The sequence below is a fragment of the Phoenix dactylifera genome, unplaced genomic scaffold (genome assembly GCF_009389715.1).
Source record: "Phoenix dactylifera cultivar Barhee BC4 unplaced genomic scaffold, palm_55x_up_171113_PBpolish2nd_filt_p 001888F, whole genome shotgun sequence".
In the NCBI taxonomy this organism is placed as follows: Eukaryota; Viridiplantae; Streptophyta; class Magnoliopsida; order Arecales; family Arecaceae; genus Phoenix; species Phoenix dactylifera.
Genome location: NW_024069177.1, coordinates 1 through 16,364, shown reverse-complemented (window position 1 = coordinate 16,364; position 16,364 = coordinate 1). Strand labels below are relative to the sequence as shown.

The 16,364-nt window shown below is 41.8% G+C and overlaps 1 long non-coding RNA gene across 1 annotated transcript; it reads right to left on the bottom strand.

The window, feature by feature from the left end:
- Positions 1–4,380: 4,380 nt before the first annotated feature.
- LOC120109182 lies at positions 4,381–8,307 on the bottom strand. Its single transcript, XR_005510188.1, has 3 exons — positions 7,799–8,307; positions 7,141–7,235; positions 4,381–4,753 (listed from the first exon to the last, which is right to left on the bottom strand). It is a non-coding gene; the product is annotated as an uncharacterized LOC120109182 (long non-coding RNA).
- Positions 8,308–16,364: the final 8,057 nt, after the last annotated feature.

Here is a 16,364-nt window from a genome sequence, read left to right as displayed (position 1 = left end):
GGGCGGTTGAGATTGAGAATCCACGGGATGGTAGAATTTTTAAGGTAAATGGACATAGGTTAAAACCTTTTTTTGAGAATTTTGCAGATGAAGAGGACTCCTTTTTCTTGGAGGAGCCTTTTTATGACTGAGCATGAAGGCAAAGGTATGTGTATATTAGTTAGGATTATTTTTCTAGTTTTGTAGGTTTTATTTTCTGGATATCAACAGCTCAAGATATTCCTCTTCTCTTTAATATTATTTTCTCTATTGTCTTTCATTATAGTTTTCTTGTATCTATAACATTGAGGACAATGCAATGTTTAAGTTGGGGGAAGGGAAGTAATTTGCAAAAAAAAAAAAAAAAGTTTATGCATTCTTTTCTAAGCAAATGCACATGTATTTTCATATTGAGTTTGTGCAACCATTAAGGCAAGGAACACATGCACATTATGACTGATCAGAGACCTATTATTAGATCCCCGCACAGGTACTTAATGATTATAGGAAGGCCTCAGGAGTTCACATTTATTTAATGCATTTTTATTAAGCCATATCTGTAAAAGAAGTACGAGTATCCTTATCCGTACTAAAAGGTTCTTGATTTGGTTTTCACATAAAGATAGAGGCTGAATATCCCGGCTAGATCCTCTAAGTGCCTTATGTTCCGACCTTGGTTGATCTATAGTCACGTTGCAGTCATATTATATGGTTCAGTTTACCTTCTCTTTTGATTAAAAAAAAAAATAAGGAGATGACAAGTCTAACCTCGTGGCGTAGTCTGGTTCGAGTAATTAAGCCCGAGGGGTGTTTCACCTAATGTCTTGAGCCAACTGGATCAGGAGTCATTGGCCGAAAACTCGCCACATGGACCTTGCTAGAGCCTAAGGAGGTTGGACTATTTTAATCACCATATGTGTTTAAAAATAATAATAAAAAAAAGCATGAATAGGGTTGGTCGGGCTGAATCCAGTGACATGTGGTAATGGCTTGTTTGACTCCATTGTATTGGACCTTTGTGTACTTTGGATATTTAGTTAGGATTAATAGCTCCTTCTTTTTATGCAAACCATTCTTGACAATTTTAGACAACATGAGATATTCCAAAAATTTGATGGATCAGGCTCTAATAAACTGTAGTAAACACTTGTGAACTTGAGTAGTACACCTAAAATTCAAGCGGTGCCATGTTGTGGTGGAGGTAGTAGTATTCCGAGAAAGTCATACTATTTTATGCACACTACACTTTCATATTTTCCTTGCTTTGATAGTTGCCATGCTTGAAAATATATATTAATTAATTATATGTGCATTAGCTTAAATTTTATTTCATATTTTTTTAGGATCCCATGTCATATCATTCATGATGTTTGTGGGTAACATTCCTGAAAACCCTCACAAGACAACACTCGTCCACTAGGGTAACCTAGGGGTTTAACGGCTTGTTGCACGTGCTAAGTTCAATCGTGATGCCCTACGAAAGTGGGTACGTATCTTAGTCTTGTGTCTTTAGCTTCAATAAAAAGTCATAGGTTAGACCACATCTTTTGTGTCCTCATTATAGTTTTCTCGTTAATTACTAGAGACTAGTAATAAGCTAGTTGGGGGGTGTGATGAGAGCACAAAAGTGCGTTCTACACGTTGCTTAAATTAATATTATTGCTAACAGATAATGATAAAAGGGCTGCATTAATTTTATATTTTATTTGGCACAGATTATCGTAAATCAGAGTTTAAATATGCATTTGGTCGACTTCAAGCCTGATTACACTAGAACAGAATTGAACCTGGTCAAGCACACTTGCACCTGAGGGACACATGACAGCCATTTGGAGGCAATGCGTAATGACACATCCAAGGGCTTAGATTCATCAAGCCAAGAGGATCTGCAATCGGATCTCCCAGCTTCCTACATAGCATCCTCGATTCCATCTGCACCCGTGATCATTCCCGCTCTTCTCCCACGCCCATCCCGCTGATCCCGCCTGCAGCCATCCAGCAAACCGAGATCAGCGGCCGCTTCTTCCTCGCCTCCAGCCATTCATGAGCATCTCAGCCCCCAGCAAAGGCAATCGCAATTCCCACGCGTCCGCCCGCCTCCTCCACTGATCCCATCCTCCACAGCGTTCGCGAAGCAATTCTTCCGTGATCAAAGCTCCTTCTTCTTCAATCGATTCCAACTGATCACCTCCCGGCCGTCTGCCTCCTCCATCGCGTCCGATCTCAGCATCAGATCTGGCCGTGATCAGCTCCCGCAGGTTCCGCGTCCACTTTCCTCCTCCATTCCAACGATCCCAGCATCTCTACACCATCCGTATCCGTCCGCTCCGTGAACAGAGCTCCTCAGCGGTCCGTGATTCTTCCATCTCCACGTGCATTCAGCCCAGCATCCGTTCTCAGTGCCCCAGCCGGCCGCAATCATCTCCCAGCCCCATTCCTCTGCCCTAATCTTCTCACGCGGAAGATTATGTCTGCTTGATAGGTCGGGAAAGCTATAAAAAGGAGATGGGGGATCGGTTCAAGGGAGCTCCGATTTGGGGAAGAAGAGTGGAGCCGGGTTGCTGCAGTAGAAAGGAAAAAAAAAAGAAGTAGAAAGAAACAGGGGATGCCCTGTTTCTGTTATTAAAAAAAAGAGTGAGAAAGAGAGAGGGAGATGATCGGCTAAAGTCCTAGGTGATGGGTGAAAGAAAATCATTTGGTGTACCAAGTTCATGATGTAAATTCTAATCCTTTGCTTTAAATGATTTATCTTTTGATTATGTCATGATTCTTATATGTTGAAAATTTTTTTATGATTTTTGCTTATTGATGCATGTCTTTCTCGATTATTTGATTCATCGTTGACGTTATAAGGCACGTTGAATGCTTAAAAAAAGAATTCATGTTATCAAGAACATACTTCATAATTAAATTTTATCTGCTTATAATTCTTAAAGAAAACAAAAGAATCATAGAATTTATCGCATGAATTTGATATTATCAAAGGAGATTCTGGATCCCTACACCATCTTAATCTATCCTAACTTCGATTCTCTATTGACTGATTTATTTTCTATTTGCAAAACATCATCTTAATCAACAAGTTTATTGAAAAAAATTACATCTATAAATTACGCTAATAATCTATAGATCGTTCCCTGAGGAATCGACCTCGGACTTCCGAGTTATACTACTTGTGCGATTCTCCTGCACTTGGGAGAGCAATTTTTCGAGAGCACCAGCATCAAGCAAAATCACCAGCATGGATGTATGCCGGTTGAGATCCGCAGCAGAGAAGGACGGTCAGCCGGAGGAGGGCGGTCGACCGGATTAGTAAATGGCTTCGACAAAAGGAGGAGAAGGAGGAGGAAGAGGGGGGGGAGGAGGAGAAGGCGATACATCTGCAGGGAAGCTTTGCGGTGGGTACGGGCAGACGGAAGGAGGAGGAAGAGGGAGAGGAGGAGAAGGAGAGCGGCCAGAAGGAGGAGAAGGAGGAGGAAGAGGGGGTGGAGGAGAAGGAGGCCATCTAAGAGAGGAAAAATAAGATGGGGACCAATGCGGCGAGGAGGAGGCGAAGGCAGAGTTATTTGGGCTGAGAAGGGTCAATTTAGGGCTGAGAAGGGTCAATGGAAGGGGTCACTACAAAAAAATTCATCTTTTCCGATGCTTTTTATAATCTTTACCGACGCTTATAAGCGTCGGCTAAAGTTCCCGCCACGCAAATAGAAGCGTCGCAAAAGCGTTGGCGATATCGGAGTGGCAAAAGTTTTTGCCGACGCTAACACAAAGCGTCGGCAAAAACAGGGATTTTCCGACGCTCATAAAAGCGTTGGCAAAAACAGAATTGCCGACGATTTTAAGCATCGGCAAAAGTTTACCAACGCGTCGGCGTAGGCTTCAAGTTTACCGACGCTTTAAAGCGTCGGCGTAGGCTTCAAGTTTACCGACGCTTTAAAGCGTCGGCGTAGGGCGTCCCACAGTTTTTATTTACCAACGCTTTAAAGCGTCGGGATTGCTATTTTTTTAAAAAAAATAAAAATACGAATATAAATTATAAAAAATTAAGGGTTCATATCATAGAACCCTTAACCATTACTAACATTAAAAAAAAATCTGAACGAAGTAGGATTTGTATGAGAAGGGGTTAGGTACAATTGAGTTGGGGTTCATGTTTCTGAACACTGATCACATCCAAACAGGTTGAATATGAAAGTATGGTGCACACAGAATTACACCACAACCCAAAACAATGCAGGAGAAAATTGACAGGATGCAGGACCCTGTGGTGATTGAGTTCAGAATAATAAGAATGACAGATTGTCAGCTGCATATGGTTTCTGATGCAACCTGTTCAAATTTGACAACGACTCCATGCTGCTAACCAGGCTGAATTTGTGAAAAATGGGCACTTCTTGGCACCAGTATGCAAGATGTGACCATTTTATTTAGAATTAAATATGTGGAAGCAGGATGTGAGCCTAAAATGAAAATAAGTTATCCACATTCCAGACCATTTCGAGGACAAACATCGCTTATACACCTAGGTAAGCATCATTAAGCTGCTAACCCAGTCCACCTCACTACCATTTGCATTATATAAGAAACATAAAGTTACTATATCATGATTATATTACAGCTCTGTAGTATAATTTTGAGCATTGCACCTTAGTAATGTAGTCAAGTGAAAGCATAGGCCCATCATCCTCCACTAGCTGACCACATCTCAAGCACAAGCCTTTATAAAATCCAGGATGTGGAGGGCATGAATCCTCATCTGCCAGTTTCTTAGATGTACCTGTAGTAGAATATTCAGTTTGCTTGCGTAAGCTTTAGTTGACTATAAAGTGTAAGTCTTGCTCATCACTATGTAAAAACTTTAACAATTACTAAGATGTAGAAGCATAGATGACCCAAAGTTTAATTACAGCAGCAAAATAATAGTTGAAGGTTCCTAAAGCACTAAAAGTAGAATTTATAGTAAAAAACTAAAATGTAAAAGATCATATAAAAGTAATCAATTTTGAGGCGGTAAAATAAAGCACAATGCCAAAGTGCCTTTCTGATGCTGTACACTGACAAGTTGTTACTAAATTAAGAAATTTATCTATTCTTGGCATGCTCAAATGCTATACCATAAGAATCAAAAAAAGGACGTAACCAAGATAGTGTCGAAGTTCTTTTGACAAAAATTGCTTTCTTGAAGATGAAGTATCCTTAGAAATAGCCAGCACCATGATAGTGATATTATAGAACTCGAAAACTATTCAAAAACATATTTACCAGAAACCTTACATGCTAAGAAATGCATCTTGGAAAATGACTCAATCTAGTTCCCCAAATCATGGAACACCTGGGACATGCTTTGGGAATGCTCAGCAGGCCATGGCTATAAGAATATCAAACAGTGCTGAGTACCGTTTCCCTTCTGACTCAAATATTTTTCAAATCTTTTTATGATTCCTACGTTACATACAATGACTGTTTTGAGCGGCTCGTTTTCAAATCACATATAGCTTTGACCTGTTCTGATTTCTTAATCAGGTGACTAAGTCTGGAAGCCTGTGGTGAAGTGTCTTTGACCACCATCATATCTGAACTCTGAAACCCAATAACTGAAAAAGTCACGGAACAGTTACTAAACAAATGTTGAAAGATAAGTTCGTTTACTGCAAAATTTTTAACTTTCACTTTTTTGGTTGGACAATTTAGTGTTCTACAATGAACTTAGTTATGCACTTTCAGACAATAGATGTTTTTGTACTTCCCAAGATTCTGCACTTAAGAGTGGCACACAAAGTAGAATGGATTATAGGACATTGTCAAAACACAAAATATTAGTTAGTAATTGTTTGACCATCCTCTGCCAAATTCTTGAGCAAACCTTCAGTCTTCATAAAGCTAAGGATTATAGCCTCCGCAAAGTCTAACAATGTGAAAGAGATTGGTTCTTATCGGGCTCCTAAATATTTAAATATTATGATTAAATTTGAAGGAGCTTGAAGTAATCATGGTTTTGAGGAAGCTCATTCACAAACAGGAAAGTGGGATAATTTTTGTTCTACAAACAAGTTGGATCTGCATTACTTCCAACACGACAGGATCCATATGCTGCATACAATATGATAAAAAATCAAAAGAAACAATTTATCTGGTTATTCTAATAAGGTGTTACACAAAAATTGATCCATCATGTCAACTATTTCAACTACATCTACTGGTCTTTTGGATTTGGGCACCATGCGTGGACCTATAGAACCTAGAACTTGAAAACGCTATCTAGGGTCCTGCAACCACTTTGAAATCTCTGCAAAAACCATTTCCACACCTGCTAGCTTAGTACCTCTTTTTGCTTTTTGTTTTTTTTTTTGGGTGTGTGTTTCTGTGTATATGTGTGTGCGGATGTCCACTTCCCTGCCTATATTTCCACAAAACCACAACCATAAATAAGTTTCCTCCAACTATTTGGGATGGATTTACATGCTATTACTTCCCTGTCATCTACTTCCTTATTACAAAAGTACTTCCAATTTTTCAGTAAAGGCAGTATTCTTCTTTGAGAGTTTGACATGTCACGAAGTTATAAACCCACATTCTCAATTTTTTGCAAATCTCCGCATCAATTACAAATATGAATAGTAAACACCTTCGGCTACAGGTCATTTCGCTATGGCCTTATTATGGTCGGCCAGGTAAGGAAAGATAAGTATAGGACGAGCAGGAAAAGTAGACAGGGAATTGAAAAGCACGACTTCCAAGAGGCTTAAGCAGTATATGCAAAATGAAAATTATTAATTGCAAAGACCCATTCCTATCTTTATAATTAGCATTCTCAACATTACTATATGTAGCTGAAATAGCTGCAACATGTACTTTATATTTCTATTCTAATCAATAAGTTGATTCTCCTTCCATGATTAAACTCAATTCTTGACTAAAATTATTGTATCTTTCATCATAACAAGCAATCTATAATATAAAAACATCCTAGCATAGGCTAACAAATTTTGCTCTGGTATTTCTCCATTTCTTCAAATGTGTATTTTTTGAATGAACGTATTGTCTCAACCTAGATTTCATTTCTGAAAACAGTATTTTTAGAGTTTCCTTTTTGTGTTTGGTAAGTAAAGATTCCTATATTTGGAAAACAGAATTTTTTTTTTGCTTCACAATCAAGATACTAACCAATAATACCAATATTTTCTTGATTTGTCTCGATCATCACTGATCCCTGAAGCTCTTTTATGCCCTCCAAGCTCTCCACTTTACGTCTTTTAATCCTGCATATGCATGTAGGAAACAAGAACAAGCATAACCCTAAATGTCAAAACCAAAATGATGCAAAATACTTAATTAGAAAATGATGCAAAATGATGTAATCCTGTCTGAGGATTACAATAGTGAAGAAACAGAGATCCAGGAAAGAACAAACTCAAACCTAGAAATGAAAAGGAAAAAACCAAAGAAAAGCAATGGTTGAAGATAATTAATTCTTCAATCAAATAACAATTGAAGATTTTGTTTTTTGAAGTTCCAAACCATATAAAGACCAAACATTCTAGTTCCAAAGAGCATGACAACAAGACACAACACCATAGCGATCACTGAATAACAAAGGATCTGCTAACTACGTAATGGAATCCCATAATTCCTCGAGTACTAAACACAGGTTTAAGGTACAATCAAAAACTTTGTTCCATTACAATGTCAACCCTCAGTTACAAGAAGCACAAAATTTGTAAGAACAGTGAAACATACAAATTGCAACCAGAGCCATTTCAGTAGTCTCCTAACTTAATCCACTGGACCAGCAAAGTATGGTGACTAAGTGTCAAAAATGTACCTTAATAGTTGCAGAATCAGATTTCACCACTTGTCAATTAAGTACCTGCAGAAAGACGTCTTGTAAGTTCCTCACTCGACAAAACATTTTAACCTTTCAGAATACCCAGATAATATTTATAGCATGGTTAGTGTCTTTATGCAGCAGACAGTGATACTACCTGTGCCAATCAAATTTGTACTTTATGGCATCGATGGATTTGAAAAAGCTCACAATTAACTACAATTTATCAACTGGAGTATGTAACAGGACTAGATACAGGCAAAATTCCATTTGAGAAATTAATATGCGATCCAGCACCAATAGGAAGCATAAATGGCAGATGGATACACAACCATGTACAGAAGTGTGCAGATCATTAAATGCATGCATATTTTCATAAGATTTTTCAATGCAATTTCCGACATAAACAAAAGTAATAGTATCCAAATTTGAGAAAAGATTACTTAAGGCAGCTAATCTTTACAGTGCTTATTCCCCAATAAAGGTATGGATAAATCCCTAGAAAGTGTGGCAGTGATGTCATGCCCCGAGCCCGAGGCGCGGCAGACGCCGCACGCCCGCACGGCGGGCCGCATGGGTGCGCAAGGCAGCAGATCATATCAAAGCAGATACAGCTTTTCAAAGATAACATAATTATTTAAATTGTTCAAAAGCGGTCTTACAAAATTCCAAAATAACATATGCCAACATAATTCAAATGTCCAAACTAAACTAACTAAAATGCCAATAACTGAAGAATCATCGGAAACTCTAACGCACTCCCCAATCCCGTGCGATCAAGCCTCTGGATCTGAAAAATGGAGAAAACAGAATAATGAGCTACACTAGCCCAGCAAGCCACAAAATACCTCAGAGTGGGGTCAGAGCATATCAGATCAAAATACAGGACAATGTTTGAAACAAATCACAAATAATATCATTTTTGTTTTTATAAAACTCTAATATCATAATCTCAACATGATAGGCTACGGCCACGTAACCCAGTGGCATGGGTTGCACAGAGTGCCAGAAACCACTATTGTTAGTCACCGGTGGAAACGGTGTCCAGAAACCACTATTCTAATCACCGGTGGCGCGGTGTCGAAACCGGTTCCTCACAGATTACAAGTCGACAGGTCCAACGTATAATCCCCATTGGCGGGGCCAGAATAGAACAGAACATATCATAGCCATGCTGAGAATATATATACATATATATAAAAACAGATTTCATAAATTTTTCAGTCATAGTTTACGGATTTCAGAGCATAATTTTCAAATGAAATTTAACATGCCAGACCCATTTTACTAAATACAAAACATATTTCAGAATTTAATCTAGTTATTTGAAAATCACACTTGAAGTATTAAGTTACTTACCTCTTCTCGCTTAATTCCTACTTCAGGTAGGCGGATCAGGTTCACCTGTTAACATTTAATTAATTTCTTTGTTAATTTCAGAGCTAAGCAAAAAATCAAAAATAATACTATTGGGTTTCGGGTTCGGGTTCGGGTTCGAAACGGGTTTCGGGTTTGGACTGGGTTCCGGATTTGGATTGGGCCCACAAAAGGGTACGACCCAAATAGGGCCCAAACTAGGCTGAACTGGGCCCAAATTGGGCCCACAAAAGATTATGGCCCATCTGGGCCCAACACTATTGAACTGGGCCCAAGTTGGGCCCCTAGTGAACCAGGCCCAAGTTGGCCCAGTTCGGCCCACGATGGGCCTTCATCTTCCCCAAACTCCCCATGGACAGGGGAGTTGGATAGCAAGAGAAGGAAGAGGGGAGAGGGGAAAGGGCTGGCTGGGGGGCCGACCTAGGTGGCCGGAGGGCACCTCTCGGTCGACGGCCAGCCGGCCGCCATGGCGGCCGGCGACTGTTGCTGTGGCCGACGGGAAGGAGAAGCAACCGACTCGGTTGCTTGGGGCTGAAACAGGGAGAACAAAATCCATGAAAGCAAGGAGGAGGGAAGCTTACCGACAGTCGACGGAGGTGGCGGATCTCGGCCGAGGGAGGCTCGGTCCGATGTCAAGCAGCCGGCAACGGCGACGGCGACGCTTTCCGAAAGGGAAGTGGATCCCAAACAGGGGAGGGCACGGGTCGGTGATGGTGGTGGATCCGGCGGCCCGCCAGCCACTTGGGAGGCAAGAGCAGAGGAAGAAGAGGGAGGAAGAGGAGAGGAGGGGGGTTCGGTGGTGCCCTAGGGAAGAAGTAGATGGGGCTTTATAGCCCCATCGTAACGGTTCTCCGCCGCGAAAATCGCGGCGGTCAAGCGAGATCCACGGCCGATTCACGGCCGTGAATCGGCCGTGGATGGACTAGGAGGGGCGCCGCCGGGAATCTCGCGGCGCCCTTGCCTTGTTTGCCCCTCCGGAGGAGCCGGAGAGGATCGCCCACGCGATCCTCTGTTCCGGCTCCTTCCCCAAATGAATCGGGGCTGAAGTCGGCGAGGGCTGCCGACTTCAGCCCCGTGTCTCACATTCTTCCCCCCTAAAAAAAAATTTCGTCCTCAAAATTTAACATACCTTAGCTTGCAAAAAGGTCCGGATATTTTTCCTTCATCTCGTCCTCCAGCTCCCACGTGGCCTCTCGTTCTGAGTGATTGCTCCACTGGATCTTAACATAAGGAATCGTGCCGCCTCCTCAACCACTTGCTCTTTTCTATCAACCACACGTACAGGCTGCTCAGGATATGTCAAATCTTCTCTAAGCTGCAAGGGAGCCACTTCTACCACATGGCTCATATCTGGAATATACTTTCTTAGCATGGAAACATGAAAAACATTGTGAACTCCAGACAGTGAAGGTGGAAGTGCCAATTTGTAAGCCACTGCTCCTACTCTTTCCAGAATTTCAAAGGGGCCGACATAGCGTGGACTAAGTTTTCCGCGTATTCCAAATCGGCATCACCCCTTTAGTAGGAGGACACTTTCAGAAACACATGATCTCCGACTTGAAATTCCAATTCCCTTCTTCTATTATCTGCATAACTTTTCTGTCTGCTCTGAGCTATCCGGAGGCGTTCCCTGATCAGCTGGATCTTCTCTACTGTTTGTTGCACAATCTCGGGGCCCATAATTTTTCTTTCACCAACATCATCCCAACAGATAGGTGATCTACACTTTCTTCCATATAGAGCCTCATAAGGTGCCATTTGGAATACTTGCCTGGTAAACTGTTATTATATGCAAACTCAACTAAAGGCAAGTGACGGTCCCAAGAACCTTTCATATCCATTACACAAGCTCTTAGCATATCTTCCAAGGTCTGAACGGTTCTTTCTGATTGGCCATCAGTCTGAGGGTGGAAAGCTGTGCTGAAGCTCAGAGTGGTCCCCAAGGCTTTATGCAAACTATTCCAAAAAGTGAGATACAAACCGCGAGTCCCTATCGGAAACAATGGATACGGGTACTCCATGCAACCTCACTATTTGTTCCATGTAGAGCTCTGCAAACTTTTCCAAGGTCATTCCTACTTTGAATGCCAAAAAGTGTGCCAACTTTGTCAATCTGTCCACAATCACCCATTATAGCATCATAACCTTTAAGAGTGCGAGGCAACCCGGAGACAAAGTCCATAGTGATGTGTTCCCACTTCCATTCAGGAAGTGGTAGGGGCTGCAACAACCCTGCCGGTCTTTGATGCTCTGCTTTAACTTGCTGACACGTCAAACCACCGAGCCACAAATTGTGCAATTTCTCTCTTCATATTATTCCACCAAAATGTGCCTTTCAAATCCTTATACATCTTAGTACCCCCAGGATGCACTGTATATCCAGTATTATGAGCTTCCTTCATAATTTCATTCTTTAAATCGGAGTCATTTGGAATACACATTCTGTTCCTGTATCTCAATGATCCATCCTCATGAAGTCTGAATTCTTGATTGAGAACCTGATTCAATATCACTTCTAAGCTTTTGCAACTTAGGGTCATCTGCTTGAGCAATCCTGATCCTCTCTTTCAAGGGTAGGTTGGACACGTAAGTTTGCCAATTGTGCATCAGAGTCATGCCAACATACCTCAATTTCTGCTCTCCTCAGATCTTCCAGAATTTTCCTCTGAGAGGTGAGTAAGGCAGCAATACTACCAGTGGATTTCTGCTCAGTGCATCTGCTTACCATATTAGCTTTTCCCGGATGGTAATGAATAGACAAATCATAATCCTTCAGTAACTCTAACCATCTTCTCTGTCTCATGTTTAGTTCCTTCTGGGTAAAAAGGTATTTCAAACTTTTGTGATCAGTGTACACCTTACAAGATTCACCATATAAATAATGTCTCCAAATTTTTAATGCAAACACAACAGCAGCAAGTTCCATATCATGAACGGGGTAGTTCTCCTCATATGACTTTAATTGTCGGGAAGCATATGCAATAACCTTATCATTCTGCATCAGTACACAACCCAATCCTTTCTTTGAGGCATCACTGTAGATGGTATAACCTTCGCCACTAGAGGGAAGGGTAAGGATGGGAGCGGACACCAAACGTTGCTTAAGCTCCTGGAAGCTCTGTTCACATTTATCTGACCACTCAAACTTAACTCCTTTACGAGTTAGTCGAGTCAAAGATGCAGCAATAGAGGAAAAGTCCTCAACAAATCGTCTATAATATCCTGCTAGGCCCAAGAAGCTGCGAATCTCAGTAACACTATTGGGTCTGCTCCAGTTGACCACTGCCTCGATCTTCTTTGGATCCACATAGATACCCTCTTTAGATATTACATTGCCCTAGGAACATCACACTGTCTAGCCAGAATTCACTTTTCTTTCAACTTACCATACAACTGCTCTTGTCTTAGGGTTTCCAGTACTAACCTCAAATGTTGCTCGTGCTCGGCCTGGCTCCCAGAATAGATCAAGATATCATCAATAAAGACTACTACAAATTTATCCAGAAAGGGTCTGAACACCCTGTTCATCAGATCCATAAAAAGCTGCAGGGGCATTTGTCAGTCCAAAAGGCATGACCAAAAATTCATAGTGCCCATAACGAGTACGAAAAGCAGTTTTAGGCACATCTTCAGCCCTTATCTTTAATTGATGGTACCCAGAACGAAGATCAATTTTAGAGAATATCTGAGCACCCTTTAACTGATCAAATAAGTCATCAATTCTTGGTAGAGGATACTTGTTCTTTATTGTTGCTTTATTTATCTCTCGATAATCAATACATAATCTCATACTACCATCCTTCTTCTTTACAAATAAGACTGGAGCTCCCCAAGGTGAAACACTAGGTCTGATGAAACCCTTATCAAGAAGATCCTGCAACTGCTCCTTTAATTCCTTCATTTCAGCTGGAGCCATTCTATAGGGGTCTTAGAGATTGGTGTGGTACCAGGAATTAAATCAATTGCAAATTCAATTTCTCTATCTGGTGGCAAGCCAGGAAGGTCTTCCGGAAAGACATCAGGGTATTCATTCACTACTCGAATATCTTCCAATCTTTGATCTGATTGTCTGGTATCAACCACTGTGGCAATATACGCCATACTCCCCTTTCTAAGCAGCCGCTTAATTTGCATAGCGGAGACAACTCGAGGGGAGGTATAAGCACCACTCCCTACGAAGCTGAATTCGGTATCTCCGGGGATCTGAAAGTTTACCCGTTTTCATGGCAATTAATGGTGGCAAATTGTGATGCTAACCAGTCCATACCGAGGATTATGTCAAAGTCATGCATATCTATAACTATCAAATCAGCAGGCAAGTCTCTACCTACTATCTGAATCGGACAAGTCTTGCAGACCTGGTTACCAATCATCCCGCTCCCGGCAGGAGTGCTAACATGCAGATCATACTCTAATTGCACATAAGGCAGGTCATATTTTTTGCACAAATGTAGATGACACAAAGGAATGCGTAGCACCAGAATCAAATAGTGTATAAGCATAAACAGAAGCAACTGACAATGTACCTGACACCACCGTGTTGGATGCCTGAGCATCCTGCTGAGTCAGTGCATAAAATACGACCCCGTGTGCGCAGTCTCTCCCCTTTCTGCTGCTTAGGAGGAAGAAGGCTGAGCTGACTGAGCCGGAGCAGGGAGAAGCTTGCACTTGCTGGTTTCTTGAAGTTTGAGGCCTCTGAACTGATCGAAGGTCCTGTTGAGGACACTCAGCTACCTTATGACCCTGCTGGCCGCATCTGAAACAAGCACCAGATAATCGTCTACAGTGTTCAGTCTTATGCATACCACCACATGCATCACACTTATGCTTCTCTTGCTGAATAGTCTTTCCATCAGATCCTTGCTTCCCTGATTGCCAAGATTGGTTATTGTGATTTTGCAGTCTTGCTAGAATTTTGTCCACTGCGAGCATCATAATCTCTGCTTCTCTTCTTTTGTTTCTTATCTTTGGCATCATAGGTTTCTTTCCAGACAATTTCCAGATTCTTAGCCCTGTCTACCAGATCATCATAGTTTGTCGAGTGTATTGCGGCCAAACTCCGACGTAAGTGAGGCTTCAATCCTTCTTCAAATCTCCTCATCCGGGGACTCTGCATCCATGACGAGGGTGGGAGCAACCGAGATAGCCTGTCAAACTCTGCCTCATACTCATCTACAGTCATAGTTCCTTGATTCAGATGAGAAATTCCCTCTCTAGCTCCCTCAGGCGACTGGATGGAAATACTTGGAGTAGAATGCTGGCGGAATCTCTGCCAGGTAAGGCCTCCTGCTCGGGTGCCAATGTGCGCTCCTAGACATCCACCAATGATGAGCTCGGTCCTGAAGCATATAGGTGGCAAATCTGACCTTCTCTTCATCGGTGCACTCCATTGCCCTGAAGGCTTTCTCCATTTCATTTATCCAGGTTTCGGCCTCTTGAGGACTAGTGGTGCCTTTAAAAGCCGAAGGTGCCATTCTCTTGAATTCTGCTATACTCCTTCTTTGCTCAGGAGGAGCAACATCCTGCTGGACTGGTTGCTGAGGTTGTTGCCTCTGTTGGCGTACTAACCCGACGACCTCCTCGATCAGTTCGAGCACCCGAGTATGATTTCCGGCAGCAGCTTCTCGAGTTGATTGACCCTGGGGCCCTGAGTTATGCAATGCCTCGCCCGTTGGTTAGTGGGGGCTCTTCCCCGAGAGCGCCCAACCATCCGATTCAAGCTACGGACACGGCGAGCGGCATTCTGATTCAATGAAAATATATAAATTTTAAAAATATTTATCCAAATAGAATAATACAAAAATAATCAAAGCAAATGAACATTATCCCTTTGTCTAGTTACTACCCCATCTCTCAACTTTCCAACGAATCTTAAGGATCTTAAAACATAGGCTCAAATATGACTGTTTCAAACATAATCCCTATGAATCTGAAACCTAAGCTCTGATACCACCAAATCTGTCACGCCCCAGCCCGAGCGCGGCAGACGCCGCACGCCCGCACGGCGGGCCGCACGGGTGCGCAAGGCAGCAGATCATATCAAAGTAGATACAGCTTTTCAAAGATAACATAATTATTTAAATTGTTCAAAAGCGGTCTTACAAAATTCCAAAATAACATATGCCAACATAATTCAAATGTCCAAACTAAACTAACTAAAATGCCAATAACTGAAGAATCATCGGAAACTCTAACGCACTCCCCAATCCCGTGCGATCAAGCCTCTGGATCTGAAAAATGGAGAAAACAGAATAATGACTACACTAGCCCAGCAAGCCACAAATACCCAGAGTGGGGTCAGAGCATATCAGATCAAAATACAGGACAATGTTTGAAACAAATCACAAATAATATCATTTTTGTTTTTATAAAACTCTAATATCATAATCTCAACATGATAGGCTACGGCCACGTAACCCAGTGGCATGGGTTGCACAGAGTGCCAGAAACCACTATTGTTAGTCACCGGTGGAAACGGTGTCCAGAAACCACTATTCTAATCACCGGTGGCGCGGTGTCGAAACCGGTTCCTCACAGATTACAAGTCGACAGGTCCAACGTATAATCCCCATTGGCGGGGCCAGAATAGAACAGAACATATCATAGCCATGCTGAGAATATATATATATATATAAAAAGATTTCATAAATTTTTCAGTCATAGTTTACGGATTTCAGAGCATAATTTTCAAATGAAATTTAACATGCCAGACCCATTTTACTAAATACAAAACATATTTCAGAATTTAATCTAGTTATTTGAAAATCACACTTGAAGTATTAAGTTACTTACCTCTTCTCGCTTAATTCCTACTTCAGGTAGGCGGATCAGGTTCACCTGTTAACATTTAATTAATTTCTTTGTTAATTTCAGAGCTAAGCAAAAAATCAAAAATAATACTATTGGGTTTCGGGTTCGGGTTCGGGTTCGAAACGGGTTTCGGGTTTGGACTGGGTTTCGGATTTGGATTGGGCCCACAAAAGGGTACGACCCAAATAGGGCCCAAACTAGGCTGAACTGGGCCCAAATTGGGCCCACAAAAGATTATGGCCCATCTGGGCCCAACACTATTGAACTGGGCCCAAGTTGGGCCCCTAGTGAACCAGGCCCAAGTTGGCCCAGTTCGGCCCACGATGGGCCTTCATCTTCCCCAAACTCCCCATGGACAGGGGAGTTGGATAGCAAG